The sequence below is a fragment of the Styela clava genome, chromosome 15 (genome assembly GCF_964204865.1).
Source record: "Styela clava chromosome 15, kaStyClav1.hap1.2, whole genome shotgun sequence".
Lineage (NCBI taxonomy): Eukaryota > Metazoa > Chordata > Ascidiacea > Stolidobranchia > Styelidae > Styela > Styela clava.
In genome coordinates this window covers 509,260-534,951 of record NC_135264.1, presented here as the reverse complement: position 1 = coordinate 534,951, position 25,692 = coordinate 509,260, and the positions used below count along the sequence as shown (strand labels likewise).

Here is a 25,692-nt window from a genome sequence, read left to right as displayed (position 1 = left end):
ACCCTATTAGGTCTTCAAGCAGCGACACCTAAAGCGCTGTTACTGGTTCAGTGTAAAAAAATAACTACATTTGCTACAAACATTGACTATGCAATAGTCGTTATGATGAACATATTTTGAATCATTGAAAAAATTCGCAGCAAACGCAACTTTACTAAAATCATATAATAGAGAAAAAAAAAGAAAAACAACTCAACTATAAATTTATAAAAAACGACATATTTGAATAAATGTATATAAGTTACATAAAAGACAAACGACAAGCGAGGGGAAAATAGTTAGACCAAAGACAAAATTGTAAGTGACTAATTGAATAGAAGTTGGTAAGCTCTAATAAATCATAAAACGTTGATATGTATATATATATATATATATATATATAACTCTATTACGGTAGTTAAACGGACCTGCCATAATTGCTGTACTTAAGCGGACGTCGTTCCTGTGTCCGTATCAATGTTTTTAAATACGTGCTTGGAGAGCGCGAGAGCCGTTGACAACTACGGAGAAAAAGAGTCAACATAATCCTCTCGATAACAGATATAAAATTTTTGTCCGCTTAATTCGTCCACTTAATTCAGACCACCCAATGTTTTAGCCTATTTCGGCACTAAGCCGGACCCCTCTTATATGTCGCTCTGGATGTCTACATAAATGATGTTGCTTTTATTTTAATGCGCATTTTAAAGCGTATGACCTCGCTTCAATTTCCGATGGATTCGAACGATTTAGCAATATTTATCACAAAAAATAGCATTTCTTTTTCAATGTTCCGTCTTTCGTGCAAGGGAGATGCACTGTGTTTGGTTTTGGAAATATTCTTCTATATCAAAAAATACTCAAAATGCAACGTGAAGGTAGACAAATCGAAACAAATTGATCCAAACGTGTTATATATTTGAAACTGAGAAATACACAGAGCATATCACAAATGTTCGCCTATTCCAACCCTATGGTGTAACATAGGGATTAAACAGATGCTATGTTGTGAGTGTCAAGATATCAATACCAAGTCAAAATTATGACATTCCAATAATATTGATAAACATTACACAAAATATATCTCAAATGCCAACTTATCCGACCACCTAAGGGTGGCATACAACAATTGAAAAAAAAATTCTTAAATCATATTGAGAAACATCTCACAAAATATATCTCAAATGTCCACCTATCCGGCCACCTAAGTGTGGCGTACAAGAATTGAAATGAAAATTCTGAAATCATATTGAGAAACATTACACAAAGTATAGCTCAAATGTCCACCTATCCGGCCACCTAAGTGTGGCGTACAAGAATTGAAATGAAAATTCTGAAATCATATTGAGGAACATTACACAAAGTATATCTCAAATGTCCACCTATCCGGCCACCTAAGTGTGGCATTAAACATTAAAATGAAAATTCTTAAATCGTATTGAGAAACGTCATACAAAATATATCTCAAATGTCCACCTATCCGGCCACCTAAGTGTGGCATTAAACATTAAAATGAAAATTCTGAAATCATATTGAGAACATTACACGAAGTATATCTCGAATGTCCACCTATCCGGCCACCTAAGTGTGGCATACAAGAATTGAAATGAAACTTCTGAAATCATATTGAGAAACATTACACAAAGTATATCTCAAATGTCCACCTATCCGACCACCTAAGTGTGGCATAAAACAATCAAAATGAAAACTCTTGAAATCTTATTGAGAAACATTACACAAAGTATATCTCAAATGTCCACCTATCCGGCCACCTAAGTGTGGCATGAAACATTAAAATGAAAATTCCGAAATCGTAATGAGAAACATTACACAAAGTATATCTCAAATATCCACCTATTCGGCCACCTAATTGTGGCTTTCAAAAATTAAAATGAAAATTCTGAATTCATATTGAGAAACATTACAAAAAATATATCTCAAATGTCCACCTATCCGGCCACCTAAGTGTGGCATAAAACAATCACAATGAAAACTCTGAAATCATATTGAGAAACATTACACAAAGTATATCTCAAATGTCCACCTATCCGACCACCTAAGTGTGGCATAAAACAATCACAATGAAAACTCTGAAATCATATTGAGAAACATTACACAAAATATATATCTCAAATGTCCACCTATCCGACCACCTAAGTGTGGCATACAAGAATTGAAATGAAAATTCTGAAATCATATTGAGAAACATTACACAAAGTATATCTTAAATGTCCACCTATCCGACCACCTAAGTGTGGCATAAAACAATCACAATGAAAACTCTGAAATCATATTGAGAAACATTACACAAAATATATATCTCAAATGTCCACCTATCCGACCACCTAAGTGTGGCATACAAGAATTGAAATGAAAATTCTGAAATCATATTGAGAAACATTACACAAAGTATATCTCAAATGTCCACCTATCCGACCACCTAAGTGTGGCATAAAACAATCACAATGAAAACTCTGAAATCATATTGAGAAACATTACACAAAATATATATCTCAAATGTCCACCTATCCGACCACCTAAGTGTGGCATACAAGAATTGAAATGAAAATTCTGAAATCATATTGAGAAACATTACACAAAGTATATCTCAAATGTCCACCTATCCGACCACCTAAGTGTGGCATAAAACAATCACAATGAAAACTCTGAAATCACATTGAGAAACATTACACAAAGTATATCTCAAATGTCCACCTATCTGACCACCTAAGTGTGGCATAAAACAATCACAATGAAAACTCGGAAATCATATTGAGAAACATTACACAAAGTATATCTCAAATGTCCACCTATCCGACCACCTAAGTGGGGCATACAAAAATTGAAATGAAAATTCTGAAATAATATTGAGAAACATTACACAAAATATATATCTCAAATGTCCGCATATCCGACCACCTAAGTGTGGCATACAACTATTGAAACAAAATTCTGGAATCGTATTGAGAAATCTTACACAAAATATATCTCACACACTTAAGTGTGTGAAATTTACCTGAAATACGAAATTTCGAATACTAATCATATTTTGGTGTTGTGGAAAATTGCTCAAAATTTATCTCTAATGTTCACCTATTCGATAACTTGAGAGTGACAAATATTATAAAACAAAATTTTGAAACCATATTGAAAAACAAAACAGAAAATAAATCGCAAATCGTAACCTACTCAGCTACGTAAGTGCGTCATGTAAATGCAAAATGATATTTTGGAATGGCAATAATATTGAGAAGCATTCAAAAAAAATTTCAAGCTCCGACCATTTCAGAGGGTATATAATTAAAACACAAAATTCTGAATAAAATATCGAGAAACATTATACACAACATATCTCAAATGTTCAATTAAGTGACTTTTCAGTGGGGCCTATAAATGCGAAACGAAATTTTGCCATGTCAACTAAAATGAGAAACATTACACCAATTATAACTCAAATGTCTACCTATCAGGGCGCCTAATTATAGCAGTGATTGATTATACAGTCAACTATACAAGCGATCAAAATGAAATTATTGAACCTCAATATCAATTTAGAATCTTTGCACAATTCATTTAAAATTTTTGCACCAACTCGGAATACAAAAACATGATTGTTATTTTGAATTTATAATTAAATAGTAAAAATGTATGCTAAGTATGTATACGAATGTGGATATGCCCACTAGGTTAAGTTGTTGAGGAGAGACAAGATTATGCTCACTGCCGGTTCATCTTTATGAATTATACAGAGATGTCTTAAAGCTTTACAATAAACTTCTCGCAAGATATACCAATCCGTGCAAATATTTTTCTTTTCGTCGTTTCTTTTCTGGTTCGCGTTTGTTTAAAAGCTTTTTTTTTAAATTGATTTACAGCCTTTTTCTTTTCCATATATATGGTTTTCTTTGAAATCACTTACATTGCTTATTGAAAGTGATTCTGAAGATGGTGCGGTATAGTCTGTTGACTTATCTGAAACTTTGGTCAAAAATACATGCATAAGTCACAAAACATCATCACAGTGTTTTAGTCCAATTCAGAATTACGCTACTCTTGATTGATCGAACAAACGAAATGTTTGAAATGGATAATTGCATTATTACTCAAATAAACCAGAGTTTCTAAAAGGTGCACTACAATTATTCGTAGATAGCTGCGCTATTTGTGATGGGCTACAAATGATATTATGATTTGGTTTATTACCATTCATTGGTATCAATTTACGATACTGTATTTAATAAAAAAAAACAAGCATAGCAAACTCATTTAGTCACCTCCTGGCACAGCTTTCTCCGAATCACTACCCGCATTTCCGTCTGCCAAGTTCTGAAACGTGGGCCATCTCGTTGGAGAGTCACCTAAATGTGAACAAAAAATACAGCCCAGTAAATAACTAGACGAGGATGGTAAAATAACTCAGGGATATGTGCCAAATCACAAAACAAAATTGCTAGCAATGCAATTCTTCAAAACTGTTTTCCGAAGATGAAATATTTTAATCTAATATGGAGCGGTGTATTAGATATTTTTATTTACACCAAACTATACAAACGTCAACCACTCGCTTCTCGTATATCCTTCTTTTTCGACAAAAAATTGAATTCATTGAATTTTCACAATCTTCGTTTGTATTTTCATCTGGATTTGAAATCCTTCTGAATTACACACTCTTACAAACGCAAACCCAGTCGTAGCATTATTTTGATGGTCAGATCAGAACTACGACCAGTAAAAGCATAACAGTATCAGTAGTCTATATTTTGATAATCTGGATTACGTGAAAAATCTCTACACCAAAAATATAGTAACCCTAATATTAAAATTCGTTATGACTAATCACCTTATCCGATGAGTGATGATTTCCAGCAGCATTCCTCGGTGACGTTGAAATCCTTGCTTATTATGACTCGACTTCAACTCACTGGGTAGCTGATAACACCTGACACAAAAGACTTGGATCGCTTCTCCAAACACAACTGTTCTATTTTATCTAAATTTCGGCAATCACGCACTGATGAAGATCCCAATCCCCTCACGGCGCCCAGGTTACTTGCGAACAAAACGGCAAACGTGGTAAAGTTCTCGGCGAACCCGACAGTTTTACTATTGCGACACAAAGCCTCTTTAGTACGGAGTTGTGAATTGAGGTCCTTTTCAGTTTATTGAGCTTATATTGCAAAAAACAGAACGGACGATCTTCATGTTCTGCCTGGTTATTGTATCAAAATTATCAAATCTACTCTCCAAAAATCGTAAAAACATATACCGAAAAATTAAAAGATTTTTGCATAAATAAAATGTCCACTTTATGTACAAAAATTAAACCCGTTGATTATAAACCAGCAGAACTACTGTCCCATTAAAGTTGGCGAAAATGTGCAATTATTTAAAAAATATTGAAAGAACATATTATTTTTGATACTGTTTTATCAGAGAAAAAAAGATTTCAGCAAAATATCGCAAAACGTTTTAATTATGGAACGTGGAATAATTAAGCGGACAGGAAAATGTCTACACAATTTTTCCGTCTACATAACTGTCGCTTTTTTAGCACGCTATGTCTACTTAACTACCGTATTAGATATATATATATATACAATATGCTCCACAGTAAGTGGGCATAAAATTTACGAAAGAATGGTAGGCATATGCTTGCTCAATAAATTAAAATATAACGAATTTTTGCATTTTAGTGTAGAGGTTGCACCAAGGTTGGTAAAGTTAAAGTACCGGGTACTTTAGAAATAGACTCCTTACACCTATAGTTCCTCCGGCTTTTTGGGCAGCCATGGCGACAGTCTACAAACGCGACTACTGGGCTATGGACAGAAGATGGCGAATCATACTGAATACTCCAATCAATGGCTGATGGGAGAGAGATAATAACTAATATATTTACTTTTTAGATATAATTTGAAACCGTAATAGCCTAAAGATTTAATGGTACTTGGTAAGGCATTCCACAGTTTCACTCCCGTGTATTTTATGGATTTCTGTGTCCTGCTTGATGAATATCTTGGGACATACCGGTAATATGAACTTGACGAAGCTGATCTAGTAGAGTATGAATGGATATTACTCTGCATTCTGAAAATTCCCGCGAATGCCATGGGAAGCTTGTTATCGAAGTACTGGTGCATGAGTTTCAGTATCTCAAATTCATGGATATGACCAAGCTCAATAATTCGACACCTGTGGTACAAAGGATCTAGTCTAGATCGCCAAGATCGGAAAGGTGCACTACATATAGCTCTAATTGCTTTGTTTTGCAAAACTTCTAATCTGTGGAGTAGAGTCGATGACGCACTACCCCAAGTTATAATGCCATACTGCAGATACGACTGGAAAAGAGAAAAATAAACCAATCGGAGAGCTGGCATGGTGAGGAATTTTCTTAGTTTAAATAATAAACCTGTTGCAGTTGACAACTTTCCAGCAATGTAATTAATGTGTGATGTCCATTTCAATTGGTCATCAATGTGGATACCTAGGTATTTGTATGAGTTGACATTTTCAAGTGGAACCTTGTCAATATTAATTTGAAGCCGAATTTTATTTTTTTCATTTATCCTGGGACTAATTAATAAGATTCTTTTCTAAATTCTTTTCTAAAAGAATTTATGTTTATTTTTCAAATGCTTCTCAGCTTAATAAAAGTCTGTTTTTTGCGCGTATCGCTGACTCCCTGGAATAAAAATAAAGCATTTACTGCATTGTTTTACCTAATTACTGCGTCATGAGGAACCTATTTCTAACATTTCAATGTGGACAAAGAAAACATAAAAGGCTTTTAAGCTAAAGCGCACTCGTGTTTCCTGAATGTATGTAAGATTAAAGATTCTCACGCTCGATAAACAACCTGCAACAAGACCGAATACCTCATAATAATTAATTAAAAAAAATATCTTGACTGAAACTTTTTCGATGTTAAACAATTTATGTAGGAATCCTATTATACAGATCTTTAAAAATGATTGTAATATTAGAGAAATTCTACCTCGCGCAGTTTCGACTACCACAGACTTAAGCTCACTACACGGAAAGAGTTTCAACTGCATTTGGGCATGGGGCACGTTGACAATGGTCTCCATTCACGTAAGCCAGGAAAGTAGAAGATTAACTCATTTTTAAATCTTATCAAAACAAGAAGAACCGTGTACGCTCGCGATGTAATCAAGTGTGGATGAATGAGTGAGTAAGCTCATTTTGGAGTATAATACAATTTCATAAAATGACGAGAAGATTACTGACTATACGGAAAAAGAAATCAAAAATAATTCTTATTTTGTGACTTAATTTTGGGACTACTTCAAATTGGAGAGTAATGCGTTTGGAAAAATACCAGTATCTGAAAGCTACAGACATGAGTATTTTTAGTCAATAATTTGATTTTGAACAAAACATAACGTTCATATATGATTGCTTTTTAATGTGAATAAGAAGATTCTTTAAACAGGAATATTGTCGAAAATATCGTACGTCTCAAACACTTACGTATGTCCTTATTCTTCTCCAAATCTTTGTAGTCAGAATCTCCTCTTCCATCAATGAATTGAAACACCGTTATACAAATCTACATTCTACGTTGGTCAGCATACATAGATAGACGAGCAGGGAATCGCCTGTATCGTTTTTTTTTTTTTATCTGCAATCAAATTATAAGTCTCTAAAACAATGTTTATGCTCAATATGGCGTCATATTGGACCGGATTGGTAAACAAGGAATGGTACAGTAATGATGAAAATTCAATTACCAAAAAAGTACCAACGTATGGCACGTATACGCTTTTGACATTTTTCACAGCTGAGGATGACTTGAGACATGCGTAAATAAATTCAGTCACTGAACCATTGGATTGAAAGGAGATTGGCACAAAGAATGTCAATAACAGCAATCGCGATTTAGTAAGTGATAGCCTACAATTAATGCTGATAATATAAAACGACCATAACACTGAGACGTTTCGATTGGAAATTTGCTCAAAGTCACGAAAACTCAAAGTGAAGCTACCGACGACTACTAAAATACCAATAGATACTGACACTATGTATATATAGGGGAAAATAATATTGCGCGTTAGTAAATATCAACTGACGCAGTTCCTGTTGATTTGATTGAGAAATAACTATGAGGTATTGAATTCCAAATAGTTGAATCTCGTGGAAGAAAATCTCGAAGCATAGCATATTTTGACTGGTATTTCACTGACTGTAAACGGTTGAGAATTCTCAGTAAACCGAACTTGACGATTAAAATTATTAGACTTCCCAATGCATAACGCGAATCTATGGTTGTGACCATTTCTGTTTACTTATTGTCACCATCCAGAATTAACACTGAAGATAAGAAGAATAAGCTTTCAGGTAAGTCGACTTGAGACAAGAGTTGTAGGAAAATAAAAAAAAACTTTAGTTTAGAGTAAAGGTGTATGTCGTATATGCGATAATATCTAAAAATTTCTGGCAAGCAGGTTGAAACATTAAAAATACCGTATGAAGAAAATACAGCGAAAATGCTAAATGACTATCGTGGATAACTTTTTCATTTCAGCCTATTTGTGACCAATGAGATTATGTACCATACTTTCATTTACTAATTTATATCTGAGATATTACTAAACATTTACTAAGTAACTGAAGAACGTACCAACGCGCCAACAAATACTGAAAAAATCTGATAATCACATAGCCAGTATTCATTAAGTCATTGACAGGAACAGACCGAATCTAACTTCCTTGCATTTGAGATGATTCATTTTTTTTTCAATACTTGAGATAATTTGGTAATTTTATGTTTGCAATAGTTTAGTTTGACCGCTTCATAACTTCAGATATGATGAGATACAATATCAACGAAAGAAAGTTTATTAATATCAGGAACGAATTAAAAGTTTACTTCATCAGCGTTTCAATAGTTACAAACCCGCCTGAAACAAATAGCATACTCACATTTCACCGGAATTATCCTATTGACCATAGTCCATAGTATATTATACTTTGGGTTTCTCCGCAGATAATTCAGAGTGGATGAATGAGTGCATGAGCTCAAGTTGGAGTGAAATAATTTATACGAAATTATACAAATTAAACGAAAATTAAAAACAAATCAATTTCCCTTTTGTGACGAGATTTCGGGACCACAGCATTTTGAAAAATATCAGAATCTACAAGCTATAGAGTGATTTTATTCTATAATTTGATTTTGAGCAAAACATTACGTTGATATGTGAATCAGAAGGTTCCTCAACAGCGTTATATTCCCAAAAAAATATTACACCACAAAAACTCACGCCTTCTATTAATCTTCTCTAAATCTTTGTAGTCAGAATCTCCTCTTCTATCAATGAATTGAAACACCTTTATACGATTCTACACACCACATTGGTCAGCGAACGGCAAGTATTCGTCTGTATCGGTTTTTATCAACAATCAAATTATAACTCCATAAATAATGTTTCTATTAATTTTGACGTCATACTGAACCGATGGCCAGCCTGGTGAATAAAAAAGGATAAATTGATTACAAAAGTTTAAATATTAAAAAAGTACAGGCGTTTAGGACCTTTGGAATGTCAATGACAGCAAACACGATTTAGTAAGTGATATAACTGATTCTAACAATATAACACGACCTTACAACTGACTCGATTTTATGAAGCGCACTCGCGTTTTCTGAATGTATGTAAGATTAAAGATTCTCACGCTCGAGAAATACCTGCAACAAGACCGAACAACTCATAATATTCAATTAAAATAAATATCTTGACTGAAACTTTCTTGACGTGTTAAAAAGAATTTTTACAAAAATTTTAGTATGTTAAACAATCTATGTAGGAATTATATTATAAAGATCTTTCAAAAAATTATGTAATTCGTAATATTAGAGAAATTCTACCTCGCGCAGTTTCGACTACCACAGACTTAAGCCCACTACACGGCAAGAGTTTCAGCTGCATTTAAACACCTTCATACAATTCTACATTCTATACTTGTCAGCAAACGTAGATAGACGAACAGCCAAATTAGATTCATTAAAATAGTGTTTATATTCATTATGCCGTCATACTAAATCGCAAACCGGCCTGAGAAACAAAGACGGATGAAATAATGATGCAAGATTAAATACCAAAAGCTACCAACGTTCAGGACCCCCGCTATTGGCATTTTTCACAGCTTAGGATACCTTACAACATGCGTAAATAAATTTAGTCACTGAAACTTTGGGTTAAAAGAACTTGGCACAAACAATGTTAAATGAGAGCAATCGCGATTTAGTAAGTGATAGCCTATCCTACAACTAATGCTGGCAATATAACACGTCCATAACACTGACACGTTTTCATTGTAAATTTGCTCAAAGCAAACTCACGAGAACATACTCAAAAAATGATCTCAAAGTTAGGATAACGACGACCACTAATTTCATTTTATTTATTGTCACAATCCAGAATTATTAAAAATTTGATGAAACAGAGTTTGCAATGTAAGAGGAATCGAACATTTTTCTTCAATATCAAGAAACGAGTACAGGTATCGTATTATTAAAGCGTATTATTGTTTTACTATGTTTCTTGATATAAACTTTTATGTGCGTCGGTAGGTCAACTGAACAGACAAAAGTACTAAAAGCTGAAAGTGATTTTTTGCCGCATGGAACGAGTTTCAACCGCGTTTTGCAGGTTCAGGAATTGCCTCATTGCTGCTCACAGTCGTCGGTTGCGATCTTGTTTAGTCATAGATGCGCCTGTCGTAAAATATTTCTCCGAACCCGGACATGCAAATGAGAAATAGCAGATGACACGCATTATGAGCAGAGTTCAAAATCGTACTCCACAAAAGATTGTTCCAAATGTTCTCGGAGTCTCTAGTAAAGTCTGTCTGGTTTTTAATTAACCTCCACAGAGCAAAGTATTACTGAGGGAAAACTTAGTTCCTCATTCAAAAATAAAGAAACCCAACATTGAGTAACTTTTATGTGAAACGTTTGGATTTTTTTTTTCAAATCCTGCGCCAAAAAACAACCCCGCCATCGCTCTAACTTAAAGAAAGTATTTATTCAGTTAAGGTTTGGCTTGGGGTTAAGAATGCTGATTACTCCGGAAATTGAAATTTTCAAATCATTTATAACCCTAACTTGATGAATGATTGCTAATTTGTTATTTTAAAACTTGCCGTGGTGTTTGTCTCAAATCTCGCATTTTACCATTAGTTTCAGGGTCTCGGTATGAAAGATTCAAATAATTGTGTGCTAACTGATGTATTTCATTACACTAGTTCGTTAAGTGTAATAGTTTGAACTTGTTATTTAGACACAGTTATGTTGAACGAGAGCTCCCCTATAAGGACTCAGTTCAGTTCTGAATCTGATGACGTTACGCAGTCGACGAAAAACATCTGACGCAGTGTCCCACAGCAGTATTTCGACAGTGTATTGATTAATCACTGTAATTAGCAAATTGATAGCAAGCAGCTCGGATGCATTGTCAGTGTCTAGCTTAATGTTCATTGTTAGTTAGAGTCTTCCGAGACGTTTCTGATGTTTAGTATTGGTTTTAGTATTCTCAATTTTGCAGTAAAAATACCAATTTGAATTGAAGTTAGAATCGGGGTTGAATGCGAGATGCCCGATAGTAATTAAAATATAATTTTTGACTGCAGGTTAGGGCTGTATTATAGTTATACTAAGTAAATAACAGCTGCTTTTATATTTTAGACATGCAAGTTACATTGAGTTCACTTTGGATTAAACTTTATTGGATAGTGTCACCTGGGGATCTAAAACATGTGGTATGTATCTAATCAGTCTCAAATAAAGTAAAGTATATGAAATTTTATGCATTTAGTTATGTGCTGATATTTGTAAATTTTAATTGCCACTGTACACTACCGTAAGCTTTGTTTGGATATCCGCATGTTATAATCAGTTTGTTCATTGTTTTCTGTAGGCTACGTTCGAGATGTCGATGTTCTTGATTTTGTTTGAAGTACCATCGTAATAATTGTTATGAAAGAATTAAACCGATTTCAAATTGGATTCAATTGCGGCAAAACTTTGAGGCACAGAAAGCGAGATGGGCACTTTATCGCTTTGAGTCGAGTTGCTTGAAAACTGAATATAGTTGACAATAAATCGATTTGGCTGGGACAGGGCATGGGGCACGTTGACAATGGTCTCCATTCACGTGAGCCAGGAAAGTAGAAGGTTAACTCATTCTTAAATGTTATCAAAACAAGAAGAACCGTGTTCGCTCGCGATGTAATCAAGTGTGGATGAATGAGTGAGTAAGCTCATTACGGAGTATAATATAATTTCATAAAATGACGAGAGATTACTGACTATACGGAAAATACAATCAAAAATAATTCTTATGTTGTGACTAGATTTCGGCACTACTTCAAATTGGAAAGTAATGCATTTGGATAAATACCAATATCTGAAAGATACAGACATGAGTATTTTTAGTCAATAATTTGATTTTGAACAAAACTTAACGTTCATATATGATTGCTTTTTAATGTGAATAAGAAAATTCTTTAAACAGGGTTTTGTGTCGAAAATATCGTACGTCTCAAAAACTTACGTATGTCATTATTCTTCTGCAAACATTTGTAGTCAGAATCTCCTCTCCCATCAATGAATTGAAACACCGTTATACAAATCTACATTCTACGTTGGTCAGCATACATATTTAGACGAGGATTTCGCCTGTATCGTTTTTTATCTGCAATCAAATTATAAGTCTTTAAAACAATGTTTATGTTCATTATGACGTCATATTGGATTGGCTTGGTAAACAAGGAATGGTACAGTAATGATGAAAATTTTAATACCAAAAAAGTACCAACGTATAGCACGTATACGCTTTTGACATTTTTCATAGCTGAGGGTGACTTGAGACATGCGTAAATAAATTCAGTCACTGAACCATGGGGTTGAAAGGAAATTGGCACAATGAATGTCAGTAACAGCAATCGCGATTTAGTAAGTGATAGCCTATAATTAATGCTGATAATATAAAACTACCACAACACTGAGACGTTTCAATTGGAAATTTTCTCAAAGTCACGAAAACTCAAAGTGAAGCTACCGACGACTACTAATATACCAATAGATACTGACACTATGTATATATATAGAATAATGGTAATGCGCGTTAGTAAATATCAACTGACGCAGTTCCTGTTGATTTGATTGAGAAATAACTATGAGGTATTGAATTCCAAATAGCTGAATCTCGTGGATGAAAAAACTCGAAGCATAGAATATTTTTTCTGGTATTTCACTGACTGTAAACGGGTGAGAATTCACAGTAAACCGAACTTGACGATAAAAATTGTTAGACTTCCCAATGCATAACGCGAATCTATGGTTCTGTTTACTTCTTGTCACCATCCAGAATTAACACTGAAGATAAGAAGAATAAGCTTTCAGGTGAGTCGACTTGAGACAAGAGTTGTAGGAAAATAAAAAAAAAACTTTAGTTTATAGTAAAGGTGTATGTCGTATATGCGATAATATCTAAAAATTTCTGGCTAGCAGGTTGAAACATTAAAAATACCGTATGAAGAAAATACAGCGAAAATGCTAAATGACTATCGTGGATAACTTTTTCATTTCAGCCTATTTGTGACCAATGAGATTATGTACCATACTTTCATTTACTAAATTATATCTGAGATATTACTAAACATTTACTAAGTAACTGAAGAACGGACCAACGCGCCAACAAATACTGAAAATATCTGATAATCACATAGCCAGTATTCATTAAGTTACCGTTAGGTCATCGACAGGAACAGACCGAATCTAACTTCCTTGCATTTGAGATGATTCATTTTTTTTTCAATACTTAAGATAATTTGGTAATTTTATGTTTGCAATAGTTTAGTTAGACCGCTTCATAACTTCAGATATGATGAGATTCAATATCAACGAAAGAAAGTTTATTAATATCAGGAACAAATTAAAAGTTTACTTCATTGGCGTTTCAATAGTTACAAACCGGCCTGAAATAAATAGCAAACTCACATTTCACCGGAATTATCCTATTGACCATAGTCCATAGTATATTATATATTGGGTTTCTCCGCAGGTAATTCAGAGTGGATAAATGAGTACATGAGCTCAAGTTGGAGTGAAATAATTTTATTGAATGGCGGTAAGATTACCGATTATACGAAAATTAAAATCAAATCAATTTCCGTTTTGTGACGAGATTTCGGGACCATAGCATTTTGAAAAATATCAGAATCTACAAGCTACTCGATGTTCCTGATTTTGTTTCAAGTACCATCGTAATAATTGTTATGAAAGAATTAAACCGATTTCAACTTGGATTCAATTGCGGCAAAACTTTGAGGCACAGAAAGCGAGATGGGCACTTTATCGCTTTGAGTCGGGTTGCTTGAAAACTCAATTTAGTTGACAATAAATCGATTTGGCTGGGACAGGGCATGGGGCACGTTGACAATGGTCTCCATTCACGTAAGCCAGGAAAGTAGAAGATTAACTCATTCTTAAATGTTATCAAAACAAGAAGAACCGTGTTTGCTCGCGATGTAATCAAGTGTGGATGAATGAGTGAGTAAGCTCATTACGGAGTATAATATAATTTCATAAAATGACGAGAGATTACTGACTATACGGAAAATAAAATCAAAAATAATTCTTATGTTGTGACTAGATTTCGGGACTACTTCAAATTGGAAAGTAATGCATTTGGAAAAATACCAATATCTGAAAGATACAGACATGATTTTTTTTAGTCAATAATTTGATTTTGAACAAAACATAACGTTCATATATGATTGCTTTTTAATGTGAATAAGAAGATTCTTTAAACAGGGTTATTGTCGAAAATATCGTACGTCTCAAAAACTTACGTATGTCATTATTCTTCTCCAAATCTTTGTAGTCAGAATCTCCTCTTCCATCAATGAATTGAAACACCGTTTTACAAATCTACGTTCTACGTTGGTCAGCATACATATTTAGACGAGCAGGAAATCGCCTGTATCAGTTTTTATCTGCAATCAAATTATAAGTCTTTAAAACAATGTTTATGTTCATTATGACGTCATATTGGATCGGCTTGGTGAACAAGGAATGGTACAGTAATGATGAAAATTTGAATACCAAAAAAGTACCAACGTATAGCACGTATACGCTTTTGACATTTTTCATAGCTGAGGGTGACTTGAGACATGCGTACATAAACTAAGTCGCTGAATCATTGGGTTGAAAGGAAATTGGCACAAGGAATGTCAATAACAGCAATCGCGATTTAGTAAGTGATAGTCTATAATTAATGCTGATAATATAAAACGACCACAACACTGAGACGTTTCAATTGGAAATTTGCTCAAAGTCACGAAAACTCAAAGTGAAGCTACCGACGACTACTAATATACCAATAGATACTGACACTATGTATATATAGGGGAAAATAATATTGCGCGTTAGTAAATATCAACTGACGCAGTTCCAGTTGATTTGATCAATGACATTAAACAACATGATAGGCAACTCTGACGTCACTCCATAAGGCTACAGGCGAAAGATTGTATTTCATGATACGCTCCAATGCACATATTTCTCGTCGCCTTGCGCGACCGTTTTCCGCTAGCTTTTGCTACTCGGCGTTTTCTTTACGTGTAGTACCTTCCTATTTGCGCCTGTAACGAAAGAAAATAATCCTTATATCTAAGAAGTTTTGCTCACTTGGAAAGCTGGAATTGCAGACAAGCTGTGAAGAGTAATTCTGGACATCATGGACGTTTTTTTATCAGAGAAGATAACAAACGCGATAGCGTAAAGATTTGTGTGGAACATTTTGCAGATAATGACAAAGTTCAAAGTTAGTAATTTTAATGTTTGCGCTTAAACATTGAAATTTCATTTAAAGAGGGTGTCATACAAAACAGCAAAACTGTTTGTACTTCTTTTTACAGTGCTGTGGTACAATTCCATAACACAAAGTTTGCACCTATCGAACTTGCTTTAGTAGGTGAATTTATTAGACATATTACATATTCAGTTAATCGTAGGTAACATTTCTGGTACATAATGCCCCGTAGATAGGTTTGTGTCTAAATTTAGCTCATAGCTCAATAATATTATCTTCGATGCAGGAGGTTGCAGGGCTGAATTCAACTTGCAGCCTTACCGACCACCTGACGATGCTCATTTAGTTTGGCTCGAGCAAGTCCTTTTGAAAGATTTGTGTGAATGGGAACTACCTATATGTTTTGCTTTCCTCCGATTTTAGAAGACAAATTTATTCTGAGGGATTTCGCATATATATAATTCTCATTGATTGTTGGCTGTTTATAATTTCTATTAATTGTGAATTCTGATAATAACAAAGAGTTAAAAATTTTTTTACGTAATTTACTAGCACCTTTTTCTTGTCAATACTCCAAGCTGAGGTGATAAACAAGACAATACATTTATGTCATCTGGAAGCAAAATATGCACACTAATTAAAAGTTTGACACATTGAGATAATACACCATGACAGGAAATACAAGTTAAAGATATATATGACCATCACATGGTAATTTAAATTAAAAAAAAATTAATAGGGGCTGTGGAATATGAAAAGTTCAAGACAAGGAAAAGAACAAAAGTTCATAGCTCATGAACTCTCAATTTTGCCCCCATTGCTTTGTGAAGGTCAATATATTCCGAGTGGCTGAATTGGTTTACCTTTATTATAGCAACGATTTTTTATTCAATATAGCGAGTTTTTTTTCAATTTATTTGAAGTGATATTATTTCCCAAAGCAATGCTTGAATCGTCTAGATCAGTGGTGTCAAACTCATGGGTTTTCGAGAGCCGCATTGCATTTTGAAAATTGTAAAAAGGGCCGCAAACAGTTTTTGATAATGTATAGTTGAAAGATAGTTTCAGTTTGTGACATATATTGTGATGCAACTTAACAGTTGGATTAAGTTTCATTATTTTCTTTAATTTCAAATGCAATTACATATTAATATTTGCATTCCACTATTATTGCAAGTTACTGTATTTTTTACAAAAAATCATAAAATTCTATGTACAACCATCAAAATTATTTTTAAACAAGCTTTGGATAAGGAAAGAATATTACATACACTTAATCTAAATATATGGACCTAAAATTGACAAAAATACTACAGTATAAACTCATTGTTTTTTTAATTACATTTGTCCTGACGTTTGGCATCTTTTATGTGTCACCAGCATACTAAGGCCAGGCTGAAATGATTTTATAGTACCAACTCTAACTCACGAGGTCACATGATCATCGGTTAATCTGGATCTTTGCGAATGTTTAAATAATTCCAGTAATGCAAAAAAAGTTACTTTTATCATTTCATGTATAGATCAGTAAAAAAAACAAATGACAGAATTTTTCGACAAGACATTTCGCGCCACATTCCGTGGCATAGGATTGCTTGAATTATTATTGATATTGATTTTTAGTAACTAAGTCGTTGTATAATTATATTAATATACAAACACATGGAAATTTTCTGTTCGAAGTTGCTCTTCGAATTTGTCATATTGACTGCTGAGCTTAGTGTGTTTTTTCATTGTACTGATGGAAATATGACAAATTAAACAGAATTCTTCTTTGCTTCAGAATTTTGTGAAATGCAGAAATATTGCAACTCCCATTTTCTTTGAAAATGCCACCTTCTCCATGTACTTGCGTTTAATTTATTCACTCAAGTGTTTTATTCAAGTATTCTTTTGCTAGCTTGATGTGTATTCTTAATTGGGTCAAAATGTGAACAAAAAAAAATAATTTTTCAAAACTACTTTCAGTAAATTGTTTTCTGTGTAAATCAATTTTACTTTAAAAGGTTTGAAAAATCTATTTCATTTAGATAAAAAAAACTTCCAAAATACTATTACAATTATTGTTAGGCGTTCGAGGGCCGCACTGGAAGTTCTCTGGGGCCGCGAGTTTGACATCCCTGGTCTAGATCAAAGTTGGCCAAAATATATAACAGTATTTTATCGTGAATCATGATTATACCCTTTCCTGAATTTCTTCTATAGTACTACTAAAAGTTGATGAACCAAATATAACACAGGTGTAGTGAGTGACCCGTAATCCTCATTTTCCAAAGCTGTTTTAAGTATGTCTGGCGTGTTTTGTGCCATTTTACAAATAAGACCGCTTATGGAATCTTACGCTTTGGAATTTTTAGTTATCTTCCTCAAGCACTGCAGGATATGGGAGCCATACACAACTCTACCGGAGGGTCAAATGTCTTTGCATGCCTCCATAGGTTGTTCTTCTATTGCAAACATTTATGGAGTACTCTAAATATATTTCTTGGAATCACACTGTCAATGATATGTCGCCAGACTTCTGATATCTCCCCTCTGCTACAGTTGTCCTGTGAATAAATAATAGGAAATTGAGGTTAGACGAATAGTTGAAAGTTTTGCTTTATGTCGGCTCAATTTCTTGATTGATATACTTACTATTTTTGCTATTGCTTCTTGTGCTGCAGGAGTCTCACAATGCTTAGACAGGTTTGTCCACAACTTTCACATCTGAAGAAAGACAGAAGATTTACTAATTTTCGTTAAGAATAAATAAATCAGTCTATATGATTTAGAATGGAAAAGCTAATGAATCCAATATCTCATGTTTTATGTAAAAAATGTTTTACTGAATTTGGTATATAAACCAACTAATAAAAGGGTCTAGTCAGAAAATTACAAGCATTCGTGGCTCCAAATACTTGAGGGATCAGACTATACAATATCGTCCGGTATGAGTGAATGTTAGGTGAACTTGTTAACTCTTTGATTCAATACGCAAATAAAAGTGAATGAGCAATAGTATGTTACAGCAATGAGTATATATCCTCACTGATTAAATAAAAATCTAAATGGAGGTGCATGAACAATTTGAAACCATAAGGGGTAAGTAAATATGCAATTTCGGCAAATGGGCAACTACGTACCGTACTGAATTAATAACTTCGTAGTATTTGACAAAAGCTGGCTTTCCCACATGTACTTAACAGTGCGATGCCCGGGTGTGATATACAACAATAGTATTTACCTTACCTTTTTCCAATTTCTTTTTACCTCAACTTTCCAAAATATCATTAAAATCGACAACAACTGTCAAAGCAGGCACGAACACCATTTGTGCTATGCCTTGAAAGCAGCACACATCCGCTCGTTTTCGTCTCGTCAAGTATGTGCATTGGAGCGTGCTATCAGATACGATCTTCGGCCAAAAATGACGGAGTTGCGCATCATGTTGTTTAATGTCATTGATTTGATTGAGAAATAACTATGAGGTATTGAATTCCAAATAGCTGAATCTCGTGGAAGAAAATCTCGAAGCATAGAATATTTTGTCTGGTATTTCACTGACTGTAAACGAGTGGGAATTCACAGTAAACCGAACTTGACGAGAAAAATTGTTACACTTCCCAATGCATAACGCGAATCTATGGTTGTGACAATTTCTGTTTACTTATTGTCACCATCCAGAATTAACACTGAAGATAAGAAGAATAAGCTTTCAGGTAAGTCGACTTGAGACAAGAGTTGTAGGTAAATAAAAAATAAAAACTTTAGTTTATAGTAAAGGTGTATGTCGTATATGCGATAATATCTAAAAATTTTTGGAAAGCAGGTTGAAACATTAAAAATAACGTATGAAGAAAATACAGCGAAAATGCTAAATGACTATCGTGGATAACTTTTTCATTTCAGCCTATTTGTGACCAATGAGATTATGTACCATACTTTCATTTACTAAATTATATCTGAGATATTACTAAACATTTACTAAGTAACTGAAGAACGGACCAACGCGCCAACAAATACTGAAAAAATCTGATAATCACATAGCCAGTATTCATTAAGTCATTGACAAGAACAGACCGAATCTAACTTCCTTGCATTTGATTTGATTCTTTTTTTTTCAATACTTAAGATAATTTGGTAATTTTATGTTTGCAATAGTTTAGTTAGACCGCTTCATAACTTCAGATATGATGAGATACAATATCAACGAAAGAAAGTTTATTAATATCAGGAACGAATTAAAAGTTTACTTCATCAGCGTTTCAATAGTTACAAACCGGCCTGAAATAAATAGCAAACTCACATTTCACCGGAATTATCCTATTGACCATAGTCCATAGTATATTATACTTTGGGTTTCTCCGCAGATAATTCAGAGTGGATGAATGAGTGCATGAGCTCAAGTTGGAGTGAAATAATTTATACGAAATTATACGAATTAAACGAAAATTAAAAACAAATCAATTTCCCTTTTGTGACGAGATTTCGGGACCACAGCATTTTGAAAAATATCAGAATCTACAAGCTATAGAGTGATTTTATTCTATAATTTGATTTTGAGCAAAACATTACGTTGATATGTGAATCAGAAAGTTCCTCAACAGCGTTATATTCCCAAAAAAATATTACACCACAAAAACTTACGCCTTCTATTAATCTTCTCTAAATCTTTGTAGTCAGAATCTCCTCTTCTATCAATGAATTGAAACATTTTATACGATTCTACACACCACATTGGTCAGCGAACGGCAAGTATTCGTCTGTATCGGTTTTTATCAACAATCAAATTATAACTCCATAAATAATGTTTCTATTAATTTTGACGTCATACTGAACCGATGGCCAGCCTGGTGAATAAAAAAGGATAAATTGATTACAAAAGTTTAAATATTAAAAAAGTACAGGCGTTTAGGACCTTTGGAATGTCAATGACAGCAAACACGATTTAGTAAGTGATATAACTGATTCTAACAATATAACACGACCATACAACTGACTCGATTTTATGAAGCGCACTCGCGTTTTCTGAATGTATGTAAGATTAAAGATTCTCACGCTCGAGAAATACCTGCAACAAGACCGAACAACTCATAATATTCAATTAAAATAAATATCTTGACTAAAACTTTCTTGATGTGTTAAAAAAAATTTTTACAAAAATTTTAGTATGTTAAACAATTTATGTAGGAATTCTATTATAAAGATCTTTCAAAAAATTATTTAATTTGTAATATTAGAGAAATTCTACCTCGCGCAGTTTCGACTACCACAGACTTAAGCCCACTACACGGCAAGAGTTTCAGCTGCATTTAAACACCTTTATACAATTCTACATTCTATACTTGTCAGCAAACGTAGATAGACGAACAGCCAAATTAGATTCATTAAAATAGTGTTTATATTCCTTATGCCGTCATACTAAATCGCAAACCGGCCTGAGAAACAAAGACGGATGAAATAATGATGCAAGATTAAATACCAAAAGCTACCAACGTTCAGGACCCACGCTATTGGCATTTTTCAAAGCTTAGGATACCTTACAACATGCGTAAATAAATTTAGTCACTGAAACGTTGGGTTAAAAGAACTTGGCACAAACAATGTTAAATGAGAGCAATCGCGATTTAGTAAGTGATAGCCTATCCTACAACTAATGCTGGCAATATAACACGTCCATAACACTGACACGTTTTCATTGTAAATTTGCTCAAAGCAAACTCACGAGAACATACTCAAAAAATGATCTCAAAGTTAGGAAAACGACGACCACTAATTTCATTTTATTTATTGTCACAATCCAGAATTATTAAAAATTTGATGAAACAGAGTTTGCAATGTAAGAGGAATCGAACATTTTTCTTCAATATCAAGAAACGAGTACAGGTATCGTATTATTAAAGCGTATTATTGTTTTACTATGTTTCTTGATATAAACTTTTATGTGCGTCGGTAGGTCAACTGAACAGACAAAAGTACTAAAAGCTGAAAGTGATTTTTTGCCGCATGGAACGAGTTTCAACCGCGTTTTGCAGGTTCAGGAATTGCCTCATTGCTGCTCACAGTCGTCGGTTGCGATCTTGTTTAGTCATAGATGCGCCTGTCGTAAAATATTTCTCCGAACCCGGACATGCAAATGAGAAATAGCAGATGACACGCATTATGAGCAGAGTTCAAAATCGTACTCCACAAAAGATTGTTCCAAATGTTCTCGGAGTCTCTAGTAAAGTCTGTCTGGTTTTTAATTAACCTCCACAGAGCAAAGTATTACTGAGGGAAAACTTAGTTCCTCATTCAAAAATAAAGAAACCCAACATTGAGTAACTCTTATGTGAAACGTTTGGATTTTTTTTTTTCAAATCCTGCGCAAAAAAACAACCCCGCCATCGCTCTAACTTAAAGAAAGTATTTATTCAGTTAAGGTTTGGCTTGGGGTTATGATTGCTGATTACTCCGGAAATTAAAATTTTCAAATCATTTATAACCCTAACTTGATGAATGATTGCTAATTTGTTATTTTAAAACTTGGCGTGGTGTTTGTCTCAAATCTCGCATTTTACCATTAGTTTCAGGGTCTCGGTATGAAAGATTCAAATAATTGTGTGCTAACTGATGTCTTTCATTACACTAGTTCGTTAAGTGTAATAGTTTGAACTTGTTATTTAGACACAGTTATGTTGAACGAGAGCTCCCCTATAAGGACTCAGTTCAGTTCTGAATCTGATGACGTTACGCAGTCGACGAAAAACATCTGACGCAGTGTCCCACAGCAGTATTTCGACAGTGTATTGATTAATCACTGTAATTAGCAAATTGATAGCAAGCAGCTCGGATGCATTGTCAGTGTCTAGCTTAATGTTCATTGTTAGTTAGAGTCTTCCGAGACGTTTCTGATGTTTAGTATTGGTTTTAGTATTCTCAATTTTGCAGTTAAAAATACCAATTTGAATTGAAGTTAGAATCGGGGTTGAATGCGAGATGCCCGATAGTAATTAAAATATAATTTTTGACTGCAGGTTAGGGCTGTATTATAGGTATACTAAGTAAATAACAGCTGCTTTTATATTTTAGACATGCAAGTTACATTGAGTTCACTTTGGATTAAACTTTATTGGATAGTGTCACCTGGGGATCTAAAACATGTGGTATGTATCTAATCAGTCTCAAATAAAGTAAAGTATATATAATTTTATGCATTTAGTTATGTGCTGATATTTGTAAATTTTAATTGCCACTGTACACTACCGTAAGATTTGTTTGGATATCCGCATGTTATAATCAGTTTGTTCATTGTTTTCTGTAGGCTACGTTCGAGATGTCGATGTTCTTGATTTTGTTTCAAGTACCATCGTAATAATTGTTATGAAAGAATTAAACCGATTTCAAATTGGATTCAATTGCGGCAAAACTTTGAGGCACAGAAAGCGAGATGGGCACTTTATCGCTTTGAGTCGAGTTGCTTGAAAACTGAATATAGTTGACAATAACTCGATTTGGCTGGGACAGGGCATGGGGCACGTTGACAATGGTCTCCATTCACGTGAGCCAGGAAAGTAGAAGGTGAACTCATTCTTAAATGTTATCAAAACAAGAAGAACCGTGTTCGCTCGCGATGTAATCAAGTGTGGATGAATGAGTGAGTAAGCTCATTACGGAGTATAATATAATTTCATAAAATGACGAGAGATTACTGACTATACGGAAAATACAATCAAAAATAATTCTAATGTTGTGACTAGATTTCGGCACTACTTCAAATTGGAAAGTAATGCATTTGGATAAATACCAATATCTGAAAGATACAGACATGAGAATTTTTAGTCAATAATTTGATTTTGAACAAAACATAACGTTCATATATGATTGCTTTTTAATGTGAATAAGAAAATTCTTTAAACAGGGTTTTGTGTCGAAAATATCGTACGTATCAAAAACTTACGTATGTCATTTTTCTTCTCCAAATCTTCGTAGTCAGAATCTCCTCTTCCATCAATGAATTGAAACACCGTTTTACAAATCTACGTTCTACGTTGGTCAGCATACATATTTAGACGAGCAGGAAATCGCCTGTATCCTTTTTTTTCTGCAATCAAATTATAAGTCTTTAAAACAATGTTTATGTTCATTATGACGTCATATTGGATTGGCTTGGTAAACAAGGAATGGTACAGTAATGATGAAAATTTTAATACCAAAAAAGTACCAACGTATAGCACGTATACGCTTTTGACATTTTTCACAGCTGAGGGTGACTTGAGACATGCGTAAATAAATTCAGTCACTGAACCATGGGGTTGAAAGGAAATTGGCACAATGAATGTCAGTAACAGCAATCGCGATTTAGTAAGTGATAGCCTATAATTAATGCTGATAATATAAAACTACCACAACACTGAGACGTTTCAATTGGAAATTTTCTCAAAGTCACGAAAACTCAAAGTGAAGCTACCGACGACTACTAATATACCAATAGATACTGACACTATGTATATATATAGAATAATGGTAATGCGCGTTAGTAAATATCAACTGACGCAGTTCCTGTTGATTTGATTGGGAAATAACTATGAGGTATTGAATTCCAAATAGCTGAATCTCGTGGAAGAAAATCTCGAAGCATAGAATATTTTTTCTGGTATTTCACTGACTGTAAACGGGTGAGAATTCACAGTAAACCGAACTTGACGATAAAAATTGTTAGACTTCCCAATGCATAACGCGAATCTATGGTTCTGTTTACTTATTGTCGCCATCCAGAATTAACACTGAAGATAAGAAGAATAAGCTTTCAGGTGAGTCGACTTGAGACAAGAGTTGTAGGAAAATAAAAATAAAACTTTAGATTATAGTAAAGGTGTATGTCGTATATGCGATAATATCTAAAAATTTCTGGCTAGCAGGTTGAAACATTAAAAATACCGTATGAAGAAAATACAGCGAAAATGCTAAATGACTATCGTGGATAACTTTTTCATTTCAGCCTATTTGTGACCAATGAGATTATGTACCATACTTTCATTTACTAAATTATATCTGAGATATTACTAAACATTTACTAAGTAACTGAAGAACGGACCAACGCGCCAACAAATACTGAAAATATCTGATAATCACATAGCCAGTATTCATTAAGTTACCGTTAGGTCATCGACAGGAACAGACCGAATCTAACTTCCTTGCATTTGAGATGATTCTTTTTTTTTCAATACTTAAGATAATTTGGTAATTTTATGTTTGCGATAGTTTAGTTAGACCGCTTCATAACTTCAGATATGATGAGATACAATATCAACGAAAGAAAGTTTATTAATATCAGGAACGAATTAAAAGTTTACTTCATTGGCGTTTCTATAGTTACAAACCGGCCTGAAATAAATAGCAAACTCACATTTCACCGGAATTATCCTATTGACCATAGTCCATAGTATATTATATATTGGATTTCTCCGCAGGTAATTCAGAGTGGATAAATGAGTACATGAGCTCAAGTTGGAGTGAAATAATTTTATTGAATGGCGGTAAGATTACCGATTATACGAAAATTAAAATCAAATCAATTTCCGTTTTGTGACGAGATTTCGGGACCATAGCATTTTGAAAAATATCAGAATCTACAAGCTACTCGATGTTCCTGATTTTGTTTCAAGTACCATCGTAATAATTGTTATGAAAGAATTAAACCGATTTCAAATTGGATTCAATTGCGGCAAAACTTTGAGGCACAGAAAGCGAGATGGGCACTTTATCGCTTTGAGTCGAGTTGCTTGAAAACTGAATATAGTTGACAATAAATCGATTTGGCTGGGACAGGGCATGGGGCACGTTGACAATGGTCTCCATTCACGTGAGCCAGGAAAGTAGAAGGTTAACTCATTCTTAAATGTTA

At 33.9% G+C, this 25,692-nt stretch overlaps 2 long non-coding RNA genes across 2 annotated transcripts; both read right to left on the bottom strand.

Moving 5' to 3' along the window:
- Nucleotides 1-1,088: 1,088 nt before the first annotated feature.
- Nucleotides 1,089-6,188, bottom strand: LOC144432443 (uncharacterized). The gene is made up of 3 exons (XR_013480673.1): nt 4,820-6,188; nt 4,254-4,337; nt 1,089-3,957 (listed from the first exon to the last, which is right to left on the bottom strand). It is a non-coding gene; the product is annotated as an uncharacterized LOC144432443 (long non-coding RNA).
- A 9,785-nt stretch (nt 6,189-15,973) lies between these two features.
- On the bottom strand, nt 15,974-19,264 carry LOC144411777 (uncharacterized). The gene is made up of 3 exons (XR_013468887.1): nt 19,056-19,264; nt 18,462-18,533; nt 15,974-18,373 (listed from the first exon to the last, which is right to left on the bottom strand). It is a non-coding gene; the product is annotated as an uncharacterized LOC144411777 (long non-coding RNA).
- Nucleotides 19,265-25,692: the final 6,428 nt, after the last annotated feature.